This window comes from Panulirus ornatus, chromosome 9, assembly GCF_036320965.1.
Source record: "Panulirus ornatus isolate Po-2019 chromosome 9, ASM3632096v1, whole genome shotgun sequence".
NCBI classification, from domain to species: domain Eukaryota; kingdom Metazoa; phylum Arthropoda; class Malacostraca; order Decapoda; family Palinuridae; genus Panulirus; species Panulirus ornatus.
The window spans coordinates 17,442,321-17,463,414 of NC_092232.1; the positions used below are offsets into that span (position 1 = coordinate 17,442,321).

Consider the following 21,094-nt stretch of genomic DNA (forward strand, 5'->3'; position numbering starts at 1 on the left):
CCCCATCCATAAACAAATTAAACAACCATGGAGACATCACACACCCCTGCCGCAAACCTACATTCACTGAGAACCAATCACTTTCCTCTCTTCCTACACGTACACATGCCTTACATCCTCGATAAAAACTTTTCACTGCTTCTAACAACTTGCCTCCCACACCATATATTCTTAATACCTTCCACAGAGCATCTCTATCAACTCTATCATATGCCTTCTCCAGATCCATAAATGCTACATACAAATCCATTTGCTTTTCTAAGTATTTCTCACATACATTCTTCAAAGCAAACACCTGATCCACACATCCTCTACCACTTCTGAAACCGCACTGCTCTTCCCCAATCTGATGCTCTGTACATGCCTTCACCCTCTCAATCAATACCCTCCCATATAATTTACCAGGAATACTCAACAAACTTATACCTCTGTAATTTGAGCACTCACTCTTATCCCCTTTGCCTTTGTACAATGGCACTATGCACGCATTCCGCCAATCCTCAGGCACCTCACCATGAGTCATACATACATTAAATAACCTTACCAACCAGTCAACAATACAGTCACCCCCCTTTTTAATAAATTCCACTGCAATACCATCCAAACCTGCTGCCTTGCCGGCTTTCATCTTCCGCAAAGCTTTTACTACCTCTTCTCTGTTTACCAAATCATTTTCCCTAACCCTCTCACTTTGCACACCACCTCGACCAAAACACCCTATATCTGCCACTCTGTCATATATATATATATATATATATATATATATATATATATATATATATATATATATATGTCATATATATATATATATATAAAACGTTTGAGGCTTCAGTCACGGACAAACGTCCACGTCAAGACCGGGCCTTAATTGAAGTATAGGGTATAGGGAGGATCATGAGATGGAAAAAAGAAGAGACAGGAGAAAGCATCTGCCAACTGCGGAGGAAGTGAAAAACCTGTCTTTTAAAATGTGCCAGGTAATAGTTACTGGGAAAGACATGAGAGAGGACCGTGAGAGTTTCAAAGCTCCGAGGTGTAGGGAAAGAAACCGTTATCAAAAAGTTCCACAATTTAGTAGCCAACGGTCACAAGGCACTCAAGCGACACAGGAAGTTGCTGAACATCGCGTGGTCTAGCTAGTGGTGGGGGGGGGGGGGGGGGGGGGGGGCACACAAGCAGCCAGCTCCCGGGAGCAAAAACCAAAGTAATACCTACAGAAGAGGGAAAGTGAACCAACATTGCGATGTAGGGCAAAAGGGTCGTCTTGAAGTTAGCCTGCGACAGTTTATAGGTCGGATCGCTTTCGACTCGACTCTGACAAGTAAGAATACAGAGCTAGAACCACCCTAGATATGAGAGCAGTACTTCGTACAAGGACGAATCAGTTCTTTGTATAAACGGAACAACTGTTCGAAAGAGAAGTTTCGACATCTAAACAGGACACCCAGTTTCTTTGAGGCAGACTCAGCTATTTCCGTAATGTGGGGTTTCCAAGAAATAGTAGATGTTACAGTAATACCAAGTATGCTAACCGAGTCAAAAGGTGCAATTACAGAACCGTCAACGGGGGGGACGAGAGTTCTTAGGAATTATCGATAGAGACATGGGGAGAGGACACTGGGTCTTGGAGGCATTAACGTGAGCTCTTCAATCCCTCCATCATCCGCATGGGAGGTATTCAACCATTCCCTATGGTGAACGTTGAAATCCCCGAGAAGGGTGGATCTCGGCTTGCGGGTGAGAGGATAGCATGATCTCGTGGCAGGAGTTTACGTGGTCGAAGAAAGATATAAAATTTGTAGAATCAGGAAAGCAACAGGCGAAACAGAGGAAAAGTGTGGTAGGTGACAGACAAACCTTGAGCCACATAACATGAATGTTAGGAGATTCGAATGCCTCGAAGCGTGCAACAGGTGTGTTGATGTTGGAATAAGCACAAACACCACCTTTGAACCGGAGAGATTATAGTTACGCATGAAAAAGGGACCACTAGGATCACTGTCTACCATTCCTATAACTTTATGCAATTTTTTTCTCTTTTCTATATTTCTTCGTTACTACTTTCCACCTATTGCTGCCTGCGTCCTCCAATCCTCCTGCACTTGTCTACCGTTTCTTTTCGTGGAGTAACAAAACTTCTCACTCATTTCCATTTCTCTCGTTCTATGTTTGATTTGCATAGAATTCTCATGCGTTCCTATGCTCCATCATTGGGCCACATAACTTCTTTCTCCACTTATGTTTAACGTTTCTTGTCTATCGTTATATGCTCCCTACGTTCTTTTTGACCACATAAGTTTGCTGCTAATATGTGTCATTCTTTTTTCCAACCCATTCTTTTGAATATTATCACAATGTTTACTTTCTCTTCCCCCGCGGTTGCTATCCTTTGTTAATCTTCATTTTTCTACGGTTTTCTGACTTTTCCTTTTTCTTTTGGTTCTTCAAAACCCCGTTTTAGTCAACACTGTTTTCCTCAACCTTCTTTTCCATTTCCTGATATTTGTTTTTTCCTCGGTCACAGATTGTTTACCTAAACGTGTGTTCTCTTTACTGATTATTTCGCTTAATTTCCAATATATATATATATATATATATATATATATATATATATATATATATATATATATATATATATATATATATATACCGGAATGAAAGAGAAAAAGTGGGAGGCCATGATCAATCTGATCCATGGACAATGGAAGAGACGAAAATTGAGATAGTGAAGCCCTTGACTGCCATTTCAAAAAGTCACTTGCAACAGGAAAAGTTCCAGATGAACGGAAGTTGGCCAATGTAACACCGATATTCACTGCCTGTATATAATCGTCCAATTAGCTTATCATCTGTAGTTGGAAAACTTATCGAAATCATCATTCGAGATGGAACTGTGAATCAGTTACAAGGCCACCACTTAATACACGATTCTTAACATGGTTTTTGAGGAAATCGCTTCATGGCCAATCTGCATGATTTTAGCACATCTGCTCGATTTCTTTTATGATATAATCAACATGTATGGCAGTTGATGTCATCCATCTAGATAATCAAAAGACATTCGATATTATTTTCCATCAAAGGTTACCAACAAAAATTAAGTCAAATGGCACTGAAGGGACTGTACTTCAGTGAATTGGATGTTGGTTGACTGGCCTTGAACAATGAGTTGTGATGAACGGCCAAGCCTCAGAATGGTTAGACGTGACAAGTGAAGTGCCACAAGGATCAGTCTAGGGACCGTCTTTTTTTCTTTTTTTTTCATGTATATTATCTGTGCCTCCGTCAATTTGCGGGATATTCTCTCTAAATCACATGTATACCTTCTAACTTTTCCTACAATAATCTGCGAGTTTCTAATATCTTCTGCTGTCACAAACAACCCCTAAAGGACCGAATGGTCTGTTGCTGTTTGAATTCATTTGTATTCCTTTGTCTCAGTATTGCATGTCACCATTACACAAGGATCTGCTTCTTGCCCGTCACTAGTTTTGCCCGTCACTAGTAGCTGTTATTCAAATGTCTATCACCAGTACCTGTTATTAGCATGTCTTGCCTCTGACCAGTACCTGTTACTAGCATATCTTGTCTGTCACCAGTATATTATCTGCCTGCATCTGCGTTGTCCCTCACCAGTACATGTCTTGAAATTCCTAGTCTTGGCTGTCACTGCCCCCTCTTCCGCCTGTTACAATCTATATCAGTCCTGTCCAGCCTCCGTAACAGCAATGACAGTCATCATTATGGCTATGTTCGTCACAAACACCAGTTTTCTGTCATTCATTCTTCATTTTCTTTGCCCCTGACACCGATCCTCGACATTGATCCACCATAATTCTATCACGATTACTCTCATATTTCTTACGTTGCTTTTATTGTTATTCCTACTGCAGTGTTTCACTTCCGTCAGTTTCATGTAATCTTTGGTACGTCCTGGACATTCGAATCGAGCTTTCCCACCCCCGCACTCGACACAATGAGCTTCCGAAGCAAACTCCTGCAATACACTCATTAAACTTCAAGATTTGTTTCACCGCAGCAGTTCAGATGAACGATGTAATTATATTCGAGTGCCTGGAGAAGCGATAACTTACTTTCCCCCACCCCACCCACTCCACCTTAACGCCAGAAGCAAAGCGAGCGGCCACTGATGTCTAGTTAGGATCTCGTGTACGAAGATTGGCCAGAAGCTTGTGCTGTTTATCAGCCTAAATCTTCGACACGACTAAAAGACCTGAACCTCGTGTAAAGCGACTGGCCGGAACCTTGTTTAGGACGACAAGTCAAAGTCTTAAGAAGGATAATGTATGGCCAGAAACACAAGCGAATATTATGTCTGGTCAGAACCTCATGCAGGACGAGTGGCCAGAACTCAAGGTGTGAACGTTTGTTCAGGCCCTTATGATGGAAGTCTGGCGCAGAATCTTGTGTAGGACGAGGAACCAAGACTTCGAGTTGGACGACCAGCCAGAACCTCATGCGGAACGAGTGGTGTACAGCGTATGGCTAGAACCTCATGTATGACGTGTGGCCTGAGCCTCGTGCAGGACGAGTGGCCTGAACCTAGTACAGAACGACTGGCCTGATCGTGTATGATATCTGGTCAGTACCTCATGGAAGTCTTCGTGTTTGGGCATTGGGCCACAACCTCGTCTGAAATGTCTGGGCCAGCCAGAACCTAGTGAAAGACAGCTGGCCACAACCTCATTTAAAATGTTTGGCCAGAAGCTTGTGAAAGAGAGTTGGCCAGAAACCTTGTGTACCGAGTTATGGCAAGAACTCCACTCAGAACGTCTGGCTTGAAACCTGGTGTTGCTCGCTGCCGTTCCTTACTTGTGAATGAGGCCGAAGTTGCAAGGAACAGGCTTGCTTTCATCCTGACACGTACAAAATAAAAACATGAGACGTATCTGGTCGCTGGCTCGGACGCCTGAGACACTGTCGGCGCCAGTATATGACCCTGGCTATTCAGAGACACCAGTCAAACGGCCGAGCAATATCTTGTGTTGTATATTGCCATACGTGCTGGTTCCATACTCGAGGCACTTATCAACCAGAGTCTGTCGACACACTTGTGCATGTTGGCGCTTACATCCAATAGATAATGGGGACAGATACAGGATTCGGTCATTGCCGTGGTAATACTAGTGTTAAAAAAAAAAAAAATCATAGGCTTTTAGATTTTCTCTCATTGGCTGTTAAGTTCCCTTCTTTGGCTGGCCAAGGTCGCCGTCTTTTCTTTCCCTCTCTCACATACACGCGAGTTACTGGCATTCAGTCCACAAACCCACACATGCTATCTGTCTCATACGAAACACGTGATAACACGCAAGTTGCATGACTCGTTCTTCTTAACTCTATATATCTCTAAGGTGGGCGCTGGCCCTGCCCTCTGGCAACATCTCGTTGAAAGGATTCGTGAATGAGCAATTACTCTCAATCTCTCTCTCTCTCTCTCTCTCTCTCTCTCTCTCTCTCTCTCTCTCTCTCTCTCTCTCTCAGTGTACCCATCCATTGCTGTAAAATACACCTAAAATACACGGTTAATCAGTGTTTTACACCTTCCCAGTTGCATGTTGTGTGTACGTGGCGACCTTACACCACAGTGTAGCAAGACTACAAAAAAAAGAAAAAGTCGACTAAATAAGGAAGTGAACTGCACTCTCGGCGGGCAAGGAATGTGGATTGTCGATGAAATATTTCGGAATCTCAACTATTCATATTGGAATGCTCAGCCTCTTTATCTTACAAGGTCTGGGAGGCCAGAGTTTGAGGCCCAGTCTACTCGTGCACACACACACAACTTGGAGAGCATACGAGATAACCCCTGTTCAAGAAAAGGCTCCCTCCCTCTCTCCACACCACCTGTTCATCCCTCCATCCCTCCATCTGTTCTGCAGTGGGGTCACACACACTACTGAGTAGGCTAATAATTGGGGCTAACACGTAGCAGAGGAGATCTGAGAAGAATATCATAGAAGATGTCTTAACAGGGAGCTTCGTGGCGGAGCTGCTGTCACAACCTGGCGAGGAATATCTGGTCTGAACTCCACTGCAGGATGCCTGGTCTTCTGCAAGAGGTCTGGTCTTCTGTAGGGTGTCTGGTCGAACTTTCCTCAGATTTCAATGCAAAGTGTTCTTAGGGTATTCTAGATCCGTGTTGTCGAGGTACAGAGAGCCGGCTATATTGAGGTGGGGGGACGACTCGGCGTCCAGAAGGATATTGAAGATCTCAACCACAGCACAGGAGCCGACTCCCACTCCCGTCCACGATCTTCCACAGCGTTATGAAACGCTCCCTCCCACACTCACCCATTCTCCACCACAGCGTTATGAAACGCTCCCTCCCACACTCACCCATTCTCCACCACAGCGTTATGAACCGCTCACTCCCACACAGTGCTATGAACCATTTTCACACCCCCACAGCAATGCTAATCACTCTCCCACACAGCACCACAGACCACCCCCACTTTCCCCCCACGAAATTAATATGAACTACACACACACACACACACACACACACGTATATACACACACACACACACACTCCTCCACCGAAGCACTATGAACCCTCCCACAGCCACCCACACTCCACCAATGGGCTATAAAACCCCTCCCACACACCCCCTGCTCTCCCACCCTGACAGAGACCCTTGAATAAACCAGTTTCCATTATAATCCTTCCGTTCCAGATTCCAAAACTGCGTCGCTGTCCACTGACGCCTCTCGAGACTCCTCGATACCCACCATTTACGTCTCCTTTGGCTCGGGGGGGAATAGATATCCAGACGTCAGGCCAGGAGGGCTAGAGAGTTTATTCGTCCCTAAAGTCGATTTCCGAAAGGGACTGTATTTGGGGGATCCGCCCCTCTCTCCTCCAGCCTCGAGGGGTAGCACTATCTTGCACCTTCGTGTCAGCGTTGCACTCATCTCATGTGGTGTGATGCAAGGGGATATATGGACACCGTTCAGGAATCAGCAACACTGGATCTGACAGGGACTTGTTCTCGCCGATAATCTTCCAGATTCACGTAGATTCCAGCGGCTAAATCACCAGCTATCCATCTATCTATCTTACTATCCATATCATTCATCATTCTACCTCTGTTTCTTTAACGTCGTCCTGGTGTGTTACCTAACACCTGCCCGAGAATCTCTTTCCCTACATGTATCGCCAGCGTGCCAGCTCACCAACACGCAAAAACGTGAGCCATGACACATAACTTGCAGAACATCTCACGGTACATTGAGGACTCGATAGCTGTACCAACAGAGAGAGAGAGAGAGAGAGAGAGAGAGAGAGAGAGAGAGAGAGAGAGAGAGAGAGAGAGAGAGAGAGACTGCCTGACTGAATTCTTTATGCTCTTGGTACATGAACTTGGCTCTGAACTTCCAAGCGGCATCAGGAAGTGAACGCGGGTTAACTGGGATTTCGTGCGAAGATTTCACAATCTTTATTGTGATGGTGCTGAAAATTCTACCAGAGTTTATTTGATGAAAGCGACGGGGGCGAGAAATCTACCGCAAAAACAAGAAAAGAGAAAATGCTGTGAGGCAAGGCAACTAGATCTGTAGAGAGAGAGAGAGAGAGAGAGAGAGAGAGAGAGAGAGAGAGAGAGAGAGAGAGAGAGAGAGAGAGAGAGAGAGAGGGCTAGATGAGGGAGATCTTCAAGTTTTCTTCATCTGGAGAATTACAGAAACAAGATTAAAAGGTCTAGCAGAGAGAAAAGATAGGTTCAGATATGGAATCAAATCAAAAATCATGTTTTCAGATATGGAATTAAATCAGAGATCATGAAGGGTGTCATGTGATGGAAGAGGGGAAATTAGGGGAACTAGATCAGAAGCCACAACAGAAGGGTAGGATAGGTTCAGATATGGAATCAAATCAAAGATCATGTTTTCAGATAAGGAATTAAATCAGACATTATGAAGGGTGTCACGTGATGGAAGAGGGGAAGATATGGGGACTAAGAAACATAACCAACGTTCAAGATAACTTGCTCGAAAAGGGAATGGACGAATCCAGAAGGAAAATAACGAGAGGGAAGAAGGAACATGTATGCAGAGGTGGGGGGCGACACTGATGTTTGTGAGAAGAGGATTTCCTCGGGTCGTCCCTAAAACAGAACGTACCAAGGACGAGCTAAAGTAACTAAGGATACACAGCAGAAGGGATATAACCGGTATACCCCAGCCATTTAGCTTCTGCAAGGTATACGAGAGCAAGGAGCGACTATGTCAGGATAAGGAGAGAGAAGGGAAAGAGGAAGGAAAGAGGAAGAGGGAAACTTTGAAAAGAATATTGTGGCCGAGGCATTAGTTAACCCACAAACTTTTCCATAAGTTCATCATGAGTGAATTGCCAGTTGAAGGAGCAGCTCATCAAGCCAAAGGAATTCAGAAGAAAGAGTTGCTAAGGTTGATGTAGAAATATGCCAAAGGCTGTATGACAAGTCGAAAAGTGATTTCACGGTGGAAGACACAATATCCCTATCGTAAGTTGAAGTGGTGAGGAGATCTTGAAAACAAAAAAAATCTAAAAGAGACGAACAGATTACTAAAAAGGTTCATGCAAGGATCCCATTCCTCATAAAATTTCTCCACATGTGCTGAGGGAATTAGCAGGTACGCTTGACAGGCTGCTTTAAATCTTGTTCAAGGTGCTGCTGGAGGAAGGTAAAGTGTTGAGTGAGTGGATGAGGGCAAAAAGTCTGACTTGCCTCTACGAAAAGAAAGCTGGAAGTTACTAAGAACAACACGCCAGGCCCCTCTGACGAGTGTGGTGTGTAACACTACAAAAAGAAATAATAATAGAGAACAAAATGACGACTATCTGCAAAGGTGAAGCTATCTAAGCAAGCGAGAACACGAGGGACATAAACAAACCTTTCAGAGTTCCATGGGAAAGTGAGCTCCGTTCTCGACAAAAGAAGAGGATGGGTGAATTGCTTGTATTTGCACTGCCATAAAGCATTTCACATTAATCCTCACACAAGGGTGATAAAGACGCTCGTTCCTCAGTGAGAGAGATAAGAGGAACTTTGTTTCCATGGATAGAAAATTACCACTGTGAAAGGCAGCAAAGGATGTTTGTCAAAGGAACATCCCCGTAATGGGTTTGTGTCACCGGTGGGGCGCCATAGATCTCGGCCCTGGGAACCATTGCTCTTCTTGATCTATGACAATGACTTGCGGATGATACGAAGATCATGAGGGAAGTAAAACGCGAGGAGGACTGCATCAACTCGAGACCAAATCAAGACAAACACCAAAGCTGCTCTGATATATGGTGGATGATACGGAGCAACGAGGACGGAGTATAGTACAAGAGTGGCCTTGATATAGATATCATCAGGCAGGAGGGAGTTGGGAGTAGATATATTGTCTGGCCAAACGACAGAACTTTACTTTAGGGCGACAGGAAGACACTGTCTTGCTGGCACAAATTAGAACAGTGTTCAAGTACACAGATGAGAGGAAACGTTCAGCAAACAGATGACGTACTAAATTAAGCCAAAACTAGAATATGTCTCTTAATTCTGGTCATCACACTTAGAGAAGCACGAAGAACGAATAGAAAATATCCAGAAGATGGCGACAAAAATGAACCCGGAATAATGACAAGAGCCGAGTTACTACAGTGAGAGGGCATGGAATAATTACGAGAGCTGCGTTACTGCGTTACGAGAGCTGCAGTGAGAGCATGACTTTTATCTTTTTTTTTCACAAAGACAGAAGAATTAGGAGCGACCTGATCACACAACCTTAAATATTCTTAAGCCTGTTTGATCACGTCGGCTGTAATCAACTCTTCGAAAGATGCAAAAAAAAAAAAAAAAAAAAAAAAAAAGAGATAATTCAATCTGAAATCATAACATGATACGGACCATGAAATTTGTATCATAAAAACAAAGTGTAAACGAGTGGTTTTACAGAATGAGAATAACAGACGAGTGAAAAGAAATTAAAGATGATATTGTGAATGTGGGCAGCATACAGCAGCTTGAAAACTTACAGGTTAGCAGAAAAAGTTCCAAGATACGATGCCACACGAGCGTAGAACTCTCTCCCCATAACGTAGAAAAATAAAATTACCTCGCACGATCATCACTATGACTGTGAATATATCAACACTAAAATTTCAGTCCTCATATACAAAAGGTTCAAGAAATGGAGCCCCACGAGTGCAGAACTCGCTAACCGCTGTACAAATACACAGTTCCACAAAAGAACACAAACTCCACACATACACATAGCCCACAAGACACACACATACACACACACACACAGATAGACAGAAAGACAGACAGACAGACAGACACACACACACACACAAAGACACAGACACACAGACAGACAGACAGACACACACACACACACACATTTCCATTACTTTACAGAAATCTTGGAATTCAATCACTTTCTTTTCCTCATGGAAACGAGACTGTGAGGTTCATCCGAAGCGTCTGCATCTTATTGCTTGCATGAAGGCACTCACAACTCTCACAGCCACGAACAGATACCCATACGATCGAGTCTGCAGACAGATGAAACCAGTATCTTTATCCTTTGACTCTGTGTCATCTATCACCAGGAGCTGCTTGACGTCTTGCTGCGTGGGAAGCTCAGAGGAAGGTTGTTAACAACTGGTGAATATGTTATGTTTTCACATCTTCCATTCCCTTGTGTTACTTTGCCTCCAGGTTATGCCTTCTCCTCTCCAACACTAAGAGCCTCATATTCCCGTCATCTGAACACAATTTCGAGTCTACTTGTCCTCCCTCCCTAAGATGGCCATGGCCAGGGGTTCTCGTGACGCGTCTGAAGCAACTCTTAAGAAGCAAATATCCTTTTTGAAATTAACTTAGCAAATCTGAGCGTCTGACAACGGTGGTCCTCAGTGGTCAGATGTAATAATGATAAAAGTAACACTAATAATAATAATAATAATAATGATAATAATAATGATAATAATAATAATAATAATAATAACTAATAGTAATGATAATAATTCAGAAAAATATTCCAACCACGTCATATCTCGACAACACACCACCTCTACCCACATCAGCATTTCAGACATGACCAGACGTCACGTCACAGACTCACCCGGATTCAACACATTTTACCAACTTGCCATAAAACGCCACCTAAGAAAAAAAAAACCTTCGTCTTACTTTCTCATGCCCATCCCCATTCTACCTTCACCCACGTCCTCGTCTGGCCTCCCCCACCCACTTGCTCACCCTTTACCAGTGCCCTGTGTGACCCCAAGGGGAATACTGCTCTCCCCTACTTGGGAAGGCGCGTCGTAAACCTTCTTAAACCCACCCTGACAAAAATCTAATCCCAGACTACACGCCTTATAAACAGCCCTGTTTCTATTCTGTGCCTTACATACAACTCACGATGACCTAACCCCATACAGCTTGATCTGGGTTGTCCCCTTGCCTTTCGCATACTTCACGACGGCTTCGAAGGTCTTCTACCCCCCTCATAGCTTGGTGTGGGATCTTGCCTTCCCTCACTTTACGAAGGACTTACAACGTTTTTTTTTGGGGGGTCTTCTAATCTCACAGCTCAGTCTGGGATCTTTACCTTTACCTCATCATGGTTTGGAGGTCTTCTACCCTCACAGCTCAGTGTGGGACCTTACCTTATCTTATGATGGTCTGGAGGTCTTCTACCCTCACAGTGCAGTGTGGGACTTTGCCTTCCCTAATGATCGTTTGGAGGTCTTCTACCCTCACAGCTTTGTGTGGCACCTTACTTTACCTCATGATAGTCCGGAGGTCTCCTACCCTCACAGTTCAGTGGGGGACTTTGACTTATCTTACGATGGTCTGGAGGTCTTCTACCCTCACAGTGCAGTGTGGGACCTTACCTTCCCTTATGCTGGTTTCGGATGTCGTCTACCTAAACAGCTCGGTCTGTTGCCCTATCTTACGCATGCCTCACTATGGTTTCGGAACCCCCTAAGGCACAGTCTGGATCCTTGCCTTACCTCATGTATAGGTTACAATGACTTCCCATGTCTGAATTACTTCATACCAGGATATATAAACCCAATCATCCTTCTCAATATATATTCCCTCACCTCCCGTCTCTTGAACTCCCTTACTGTTTTAGTTTTCCTTACATCTGAATAACCTTCCAAGCTTTTTAAGCTTGATCAAGCACCTCATCATCGTTGTCGCCTCCTGTACTACACGTAAAGTGTCATGACGTAAGATTCGTTGTGTGTAAAAAGGAACGATGTCAGCGCATCACGTCATCATGAGCCGTTGTCACATGCATGTATCTTCGCTTGGTATCTTCTGTGATTAGTTAATGATGATCATTACGGTAATTATACTAATTACAACGATCCAATGCTAATGCTGCTTCTTCTGCTACGGCTATTACGATAACGGCAACTTCTATTACCACTACTACTTCTACTACTACTACCACTACTATTGCTACTGCTGCTAACTTTACCGCTAAAGCTACATCTGCTACAAGCTGCTACTACTACTGATACCAATACTACCACTACCATCACAACCAGTACGACTATTACTGCTACTACTACTACAACCACCATCACTACTACCACCACCATCACAGCCACTGCGACTATTACTGCTACTACTACCACTACCACTACTACTACAACCACAATCATCACCACTACTGCTACTACTACCACCACAACTACCACCACCATAACCACTGCGACTATTCTTGCTACTACAACCACTACTACAACTACCATCACCACCACTACTACTACTACCACAACCACCAACACCACCACGACTACTACAACCACCACCACCACAACCACTACTATTACAACTACCACCACCACAACCACTACTACTACCACCATGATCACCACCACCACTACTATTACAACTAACACCACCACAACCACTACTACTACCACCATGATCACCACCACAACCACGACTACTACAACCACCACCACCACCACAACCACTACTATTACAACTACCACCACCACAACCACTACCAATACTATAACTACCACCATCGCCACTACTACAACCACCACCACCACCACAACCACTACTATTACAACTACCACCACCACAACCACTACCAATACTATAACTACCACCATCACCACTACTACAACCACCACCACTACCACTACTGAAATAATAATATTCCAGATAATAATAATGATAATCTCCAGATTTATACTCATGGTTACACAAAGGGGAGTCATTACTATGAGAGACACGCTCCTCTCTTATCATTACGCTGAGATATGCAAATCACGAAAATTGTTGCAAGATAATCTAGACTTGTGCCGACGACTTGTTAGAACACCGTCGCTGATACATGACTGGATTTGGAGGCATATAAACAACAATTCACCCCCCCTTGATATACATTACTTACACCTCCCCCTTCCAATACAAGTTACTTAACATTTAGTAATCCAAACTACCGTTCTTTTAAGAGATTTTGATACTTTTCTATTATGTGGAGAACTACACTGCATTGTTAGATAAGAGGGAGTGTTTGTTCTCTAATGTCCCAGGGAACGAACTGATGCAAGAACAAAGAGAAGATAAGAACGCATGAAATATTGAAGTTTTGTGTGTGTGTGTGTGTGTGTGTGTGTGTGTGTGTGTTGCTCTCTTATCTCAGGTTGACGCACTGCTGTTGTCTTGGTGGTGTCGGGTGAGGCACTGCGTCGCTGGTGTGTAGCAGTGAGGTAACGAGGTGTTGTCCTGGTGTGTAGCAGTGAGGTAACGAGGTGTTGTCCTGGTGTGTTGCAGTGAGGTAACGGGGCGGTCTTGGTGTGTTGCAGTGAGGTAACGGGGCGCTGTCTTGGTGTGTTGCAGTGAGGTAAGGAGGAGTTGTCCTGGTGTGTAGCAGTGAGGTAACGAGGTGTTGTCCTGGTGTGTAGCAGTGAGGTAACGAGGTGTTGTCCTGGTGTGTTGCAGTGAGGTAACGAGGTGTTGTCCTGGTGTGTAGCAGTGAGGTAACGAGGTGTTGTCCTGGCGTGTTGCAGTGAGGTAACGAGGTGTCGTCCTGGTGTGTTGCAGTGAGGTAACAAAGGTGTCGTCCTAGCGTGTTGCAGTGAGGTAACGAGGTGTTGTCCTGGTGTGTTGCAGCGAGGTAACGAGGAGTTGTCCTGGTGTCAACAGATAAGGTAACGGGGTGGTTACCCCCGTTACCTTCCAGTACCAGATGATCCCCCACCCAGTACCCACCACACTTTCACTCCTCCCTCCTACCTCAACCCATCCAATCTTCCAGTCCACCTAACTCCCCCTGCAGCCTGCCTCTCTCTCTCTCTCTCTCTCTCTCTCTCTCTCTCTCTCTCTCTCTCTCTCTCTCTCTCTCTCTCTCAGTATCACCTCCTCTCTTGCCACATCTACTCCTACAATACCTACAACCCCAGCCTGGCTCGCTACTACTTTCCCCTCCAACTCTAGCCTGGTTCCTTACTTTCCCCTCCAACTCCAGCTTGGTTCCTTACTTTCCCCTCCAACACCAGCCTGGTTCCTTACTTTCCCTTCCAACTCCAGCCTGGTTCCTTACTTTCCCTTCCAACTCCAGCCTGGTTCCTTACTTTCCCTCCAACTCCTCCTATCGACCCTACCCTCCGTCCTACTCAAGCCTGACTCCCTATCCTCCTTCGAACTCTAGGATACCACCTTCCTCTACCTGGTTGGTCGGGAGAGAGAAAAGAGAACGATGGAGATGGAAAAAGATAAGTGGAGAGATTGAGAGGATCGTGGTAAAGTGTAAGGATGTACGTGTAAGGTTTATATATATATATATATATATATATATATATATATATATATATATATATATATATATATATATATATATATATATACATACATAATTTGGTGCCTTGTCTATAAATTTCCCTGGCATAATTTGTGTGTGTGTGTGTGTGTGTGTGTGTGTGTGTGTGTGTGTGCGTGTGACTTTGTTTCGTTAGGAAGCCGGTTAAGTTAGGCTCAGCTGCTGTTGTCATCAAATTCTATAGGCCTCCTGCCTGCCAGAGGCCACTGTTGTATTGACGCCCACTCCTCAGAATATCTATTAGGCTGAGAGTTGTTCATTATGTATACAGCTGGACGACCAGAGTTTCACTCGGGGTCTCCGATATCCCGTGGGAACCAAGTGTCTTCCATATTTGTACTGCAAGCCTCGCACGCCCCTCACTCCTCGACCTGGTTGCTCAAAGTTAAGGCTCAGGCCACCGTGTAAGCCTATCATGGGAAACGCCCCTCCTGCTGGGTTGCATCTTGTTCTCCCTGATGATGATGATGATGATGGCAGCCTCCTCTCCCTCATTTCCTCCCTCCCTCCCGACGGATGTAGTTACATCGCTTTCCCCAAAGTGAGTTAGTTGATGACGTCAAGAAAGTCTTCGAGTGCTGTGAGATTACGACAGAGCAAGTCCTCTCAGTAGCTTGTGTGGCCTTAGCTGTACAATACAAGGCTCTGCAAGTTGCGTGAACTTACGACATAAAAACACAAAGCTCTTCCATATGGTACTTGAAAATTTCGGTCAGTGGTGTGAGGTCACGACACAGTAAAATAAGATGTTTTCATTTTCTTGTATAAACACTTCAATTACGTCCCATAACTTTGCTGTAAGCTAAAACGACCCAGATTCTTTGCACTCATACTGTTATCATACACGTGTTATCAGCCTAGAGAAAAAGGCTGGCATGTGTTTGATATATTTCACAATGTTCAACGCAAGACGCTTCAGATGTACAAAATACAACCATCAAAACCCTGCGTCACACCGACACAACAAAATCATTGGATATAAACTGGCTAAAATCATCATTCCCCACAGCATCCTATGCTGTAAGCTGACGCAAGTGAATCTCAAAACCAGTACCCACAACCAGTTCCTTACTTCCCCTCTAGGACACTCACGTCCCGAGACTCCTTGTTGGTACGGCATGCACGACAAGCTTAGGCTGCCCACAAGATCTATAGCACCGGAATATAGCAGTCCACAGCCACTACTAGACATTAATGCAAAGCCCCGCAGTGAGCAGTCACACAGCAGTACAGAGCCGTCACATAGAAGTACAAAGGCGCTTCACAGCAGAACAGATCAGCCACAGCAGCACAGAATCACCATACAAAAAAGCCAAAAGGCACCAGAGAATAACACAAAAGACCCCATACAACAGCAGCCTCACAGACTCCCCCAAACAGCTGAGCACATCCGCCACACTGACACCAACGTAGGACCACCACACCACCAGCAGACAGCCACCTTACTACATCTGGATCGCAGCCTCTCGTGAGCCTCACACTCACAAAGCATCACTCTCCCTCAAAATCCTCTTACTTCCTTTCTCCAGAACCATTTACAGAAAAATAACCTCGATCTAAAATCACACCCACACCCACACTCCTCCTCCTTTATAACAATACTTCATATCCAGAATTACACTTCCAACTCGAGAGCCAAACTTCTCTTCTCCCGAACTCTCACACATCTGCTCAAAAAGCGCACACTCTCGCTTCAGGAGTCTCTCGTTTCCCCTTCCACTTCAGCATTACATTTCTCCTCAGCGTCCATTCCATGACGCTACATTTTCTTCTGTGTCTTGCTCATGTATCTAGAGGCGGCAGAGAGTCATCTGACATACATGATGGATGCGCTATATTCTGATGGTTCATTGTATCTTGCAAGTTTCTAGTGTGAAAAGGGGAGAATGTACGTCAGTATTATCAAACAAAATATTTCTTTTTTTCTGTAGGAAACTTCTCGCCGCTATGTCTAAACAAGACATAAAAGACACTTGAGCTTCGCCATATATTGTCCAACAGAAGGAAACTCCAGAGCGACGCCATGTTTCACAGAACTTGGTGATATATGATGCAAACTCCTGTCGATATTTCATACAACTGTGACATTCAATTTCTGAGATTTCGCTGCACATTCATTATCAAGTGTTCCTCAAACATCGTTACCTTCACCTACCACCACAAGCAACCTCTCTTCCAATCACACTTGGCCTCAAAACCAGAGCGTGACGTGTTAAGACACAGCAGAATACACACTTAGATATTCAAGAGTATTTCTGTCCTGTTTTAGATCGCTGGTCCTCCACCATCTAATCTTAGTGTCTGTGTGTGCAGGTCGTGTATCAGTCATATCTCGCTGCCACGGAATGTACGTTGAGCAACATACATGAAGCCTTCTTCACTCCGTACTCCAAAGTACTCATGGGATGTCTCATTAACCTGGTCGAGTATGAGTATATGCCACGTACAGATTCAATTTCCTCTGATATCTTCGCCGGTGAGGGCAGACTATAGTATTTCCGCTGATGTTTGTGTCAGTATAAAGAAAGTGAACTTCACTCTTCCCTTGATATCTTCGTTATGTTATTGCTGATGCGTGTATGCTCTACTTTCCTCTGACATCGTTATACATATAAATATATAAGAAGACTTCACTTCAACGTTCATACGTGCATGAGACTTTACTTCACTCAAATGTCAGTACCAATATGACAAGATTTCACATCCTAGTGAAGTCGTTCCAAGTACAACTGGATCTCATCATGTGACCGCAGTTACCAGCACAGGTAATAGAAATAAAATCCCCTCGTATGACAGTGTCCACTACTACTACTACTACTACTAGAAAGCAAAACGCTGCTCTTTCCCACGTCAGTAACAGACGAGGCAGACTCTCACACCCGCTGTGACATCAATACCAGAGCGAGAAAACCTTTTGTTCCCCTCTGGATATACAATTCTACTCTGAGTAACCTACAGTCACCACCCCTCAAACTGAAAAAAAAAAAAAAAAATGAACATTTTACACACACACACAAACTATTTTTCTTTCCAAACAAAAGAACGAAACTCAGAAATCCGACTATTTTCTGACACCAGTTCTAAATAAAGATAGAAAAAAAAAATCTTCACTCCCGTATTATCGTCACCATTGCATAAGAAAAAAAAAAATAATGATCGGTTTTTCTTGTCGTGAATCCAGCAAACATGAACGTCACTGTCTTCCTCTCATACTAGTGCCAGGGTAGTCTGCAGACAGTACTTCTCTACCACTGCAAAATCAGTCCTCAAAACATTACTGTTTCCCATACAATTTTCACATCTTTCTGACACCTCTAGTCTCTCTGTCTGTCTGTCTGTCTGTCTGTCTGTCTCTCTCTCTCTCTCTCTCTCTCTCTCTCTCTCTCTCTCTCTCTCTCTCTCTCTCTCTCTCATACCATAACCAGTACCCACAAACTCATCCTTATAGCACCAGTACTCCAGGCCTTTACGGGACCTTCGCAACACACACACACACACACACACACACACACACACTGGGACATGTGGAGCTGGCGAAGTGGTTTCTCGTGTAGACGTATTAAGCTAACTGAGGCAGGCGAGGCAGGCAGGCAAGCGAGGCAGGAGGGAGGGAGGAGGGGTTGGGAGGGTGGGAGGTAGGCAGCAACAGCAGAAGCAGCAGCAGTAGTGACGTTAAATCTAAATGTCTACTTGGGTTTCCTGCAGGGGGCGTCGTGAGACCGGGAGATAAATGGGCGTAAAGGAGGTGAAGATGCGTCTTTTGTCGCTTCTTCAGGATTTTTTATTTCTATTTTTATTCTTTTTCCTTTTTTTGGGGTGGGTGGGGGCAGAAGAGAGCCATTCCGTCAATTGCCTCCCAAACCATCGTTCTTTTCCTTAAAGAGAAACCATTTCTTACTATTTATATTTGTTCACTTCTATGTTACATCTATTTCTAGTAATTGCTATGTATTTCTGTCGAATGCTGCACCTACCAATGTCTATATTTCTGTCAATCTCTCTCTCTCTCTCTCTCTCTCTCTCTCTCTCTCTCTCTCTCTCTCTCTCTCTCTCTATCCAACATGTCTATCATCAATCTCCAAATTTTTATTGTCAGTCATTCTATCATCGCTGCCACACAAACCATATAAAAAAATCTTTCTATAATCAACTGATCTGTCGTCCGTCAACCTACTATCAATCTCGCAAACCAATACCTCATCAACCAATGTAACATCACCATCAGTCAATCTATTCCCAGTCTCATCAATTTTATCACCAAGCTATAACCAAACTCTCCATTATCAGTTTATGCATCGCTGACACACCGTTTAACCCATCATTTATCAAGAGACGCGATAACTCGATCATCGTCCAGTTACTTATCATTTAGCTATCCATTGTATAAACCTATTACATTCTCTCTCTCTCTCTCTCTCTCTCTCTCTCTCTCTCTCTCTCTCTCTCTCTCTCTCTCTCTCTCTCTCTCAGGGAGCCGACTCTTTAAGGTCCTGTTTAATCACCTTGTTCAAGATAATGATAACTCATCTTTTTTTTTTTTTGTCCCCTTCTAAGACCAAGATTTTTTTTTTTTTTCGTCATGAACCATCACCTTTTCACTCTAGTGACATCCTGCCTCCCCCTCCCTCCCTTTTTATAGCTAACCCTGTCTTTACCCCCCCATGCAATCCTCCTTTGACTTCACTGACAATCTATTTTCGTCGATCCACCACCCCGGACCCAACCCCCATTTTTTATTCAACGACCATACATATTCTATTTTCCAGTACGATCATCATTTTTCCTCCAGTATGAAAAAGAAAAAAATATATAAACTCCCCTTCTACGGCCGTTTTTATTCCCCCACCCCACCCTCGAAGACACTGTGCTGAGGAGGTGTTCTCCCTGCCACTCGATCATCGTCCGAAGGGTCTCCACTCAGCTTGTGCACCCCTGAGGGGGTCACTGACCTCAGCAGCGCAGCCTAGCCTAACCAACACCCCTTTGTATTTCCTGGGCTGGCTTCGTCAGGGGGGTAAGGTGCTTTCAGCTGGCCAGTCCCGCCACACCCCTCCTCACTCGTTCTCCGCAGCTTAACGCGAGGGTCAGAGACCTCAGTCGCCCTTCCCTCTGACCTTCGTGTTATTTACCTCAGCTTGACCCAACGAGGGGGGGTCAGTGATTTCAGCAGCCTCTTTGCTCTCTTGACCTTACTACTGACCTCAGCTTGACCCAACGAGGGGAGGGCAGTGATATCAGCAGCCTCTTTGCTCTCTTGACCTTACTATCGACCTCAGCTTGACCCAACGGAGGTGGAGGGGGTCATTGATCTCAGCAACTCCTCCTTTGCCCTCAGTATCCCATAATCTGATGATAACTTATCCTACTCTTGTCTCAGAGTCCCACGGGCCGTCCACCGTGGCCACTCACCATAATAACTTCTGTAAATTCTTCCTCACTAATGACAATAGTCTGTCTCCCCCACTCTCATACCACCTGATACCTCCGCTATACATCATCATCCTCAACTTTTGTAACTCATCATGAAGAGCCTTCCTCCTCCTCCTCTTCCTCTTACTCCTTTTCCTCTTCCTCCTGCTTTTCCTCTTCCTCCACCGTCTTCTCCTCTTCCTCTTTCTCTTCCTCCTTCTTCCCTAGTCACACATACAAAAAAAGAAACATCCCTCTCCCCTCTCCACCACAAGGACCCTTTGACCATCCCCCACTCCTCCCCCTTCTTCACTTGCTTGAGCCACAGGACGGGAAGGACGGACACAAGACTCCTTCATCTCTTCGTCTTCCACCCACACCGTATGTTTCCCCCTCTCACCACCCCCCAACCTCCACAAAAGAACGTCACCAACAATTCCCTTCCCCCCCCCCCCTCTCTCTCTCTCTCTCTCTCTCTCTCTCTCTCTCTCTCTCTCTCTCCTCTTCCGGAAGGACTCTGTGACCTTTCCATCCCCCAGCCCACCTATTCAGGGCGATGGGGTCAGGCTGCGTGTGTGTGAGAGAGAGAGGTGGGTAGAGAGAGAGAGAGAGAGAGAGAGAGAGAGAGAGAGAGAGAGAGAGAGAGAGAGAGAGAGAGAGAGAGAGAGAGAGAGAACGTTAAAGAAGAGGAAGCCGAAAAATGAAGGTCTGTCAATGTAAATAGCTCTAGGAATGTGATTGGAATGGAAATCGGAAATGGGAATGGTTGGTGCCATGGATCATCAGTAGCCTGGAATGACAGCAGAGGGGGAAAGGGTGGGTGGGAGGGTGTGTGTGT

At 44.7% G+C, this 21,094-nt stretch overlaps 1 protein-coding gene across 3 annotated transcripts in view; it reads right to left on the minus strand.

The window, feature by feature from the left end:
• The window catches only part of LOC139750238 (uncharacterized), a 568,158-nt gene that overhangs the window by 503,266 nt on the left and 43,798 nt on the right, over nucleotides 1–21,094 (minus strand). The window lies entirely within an intron of this gene.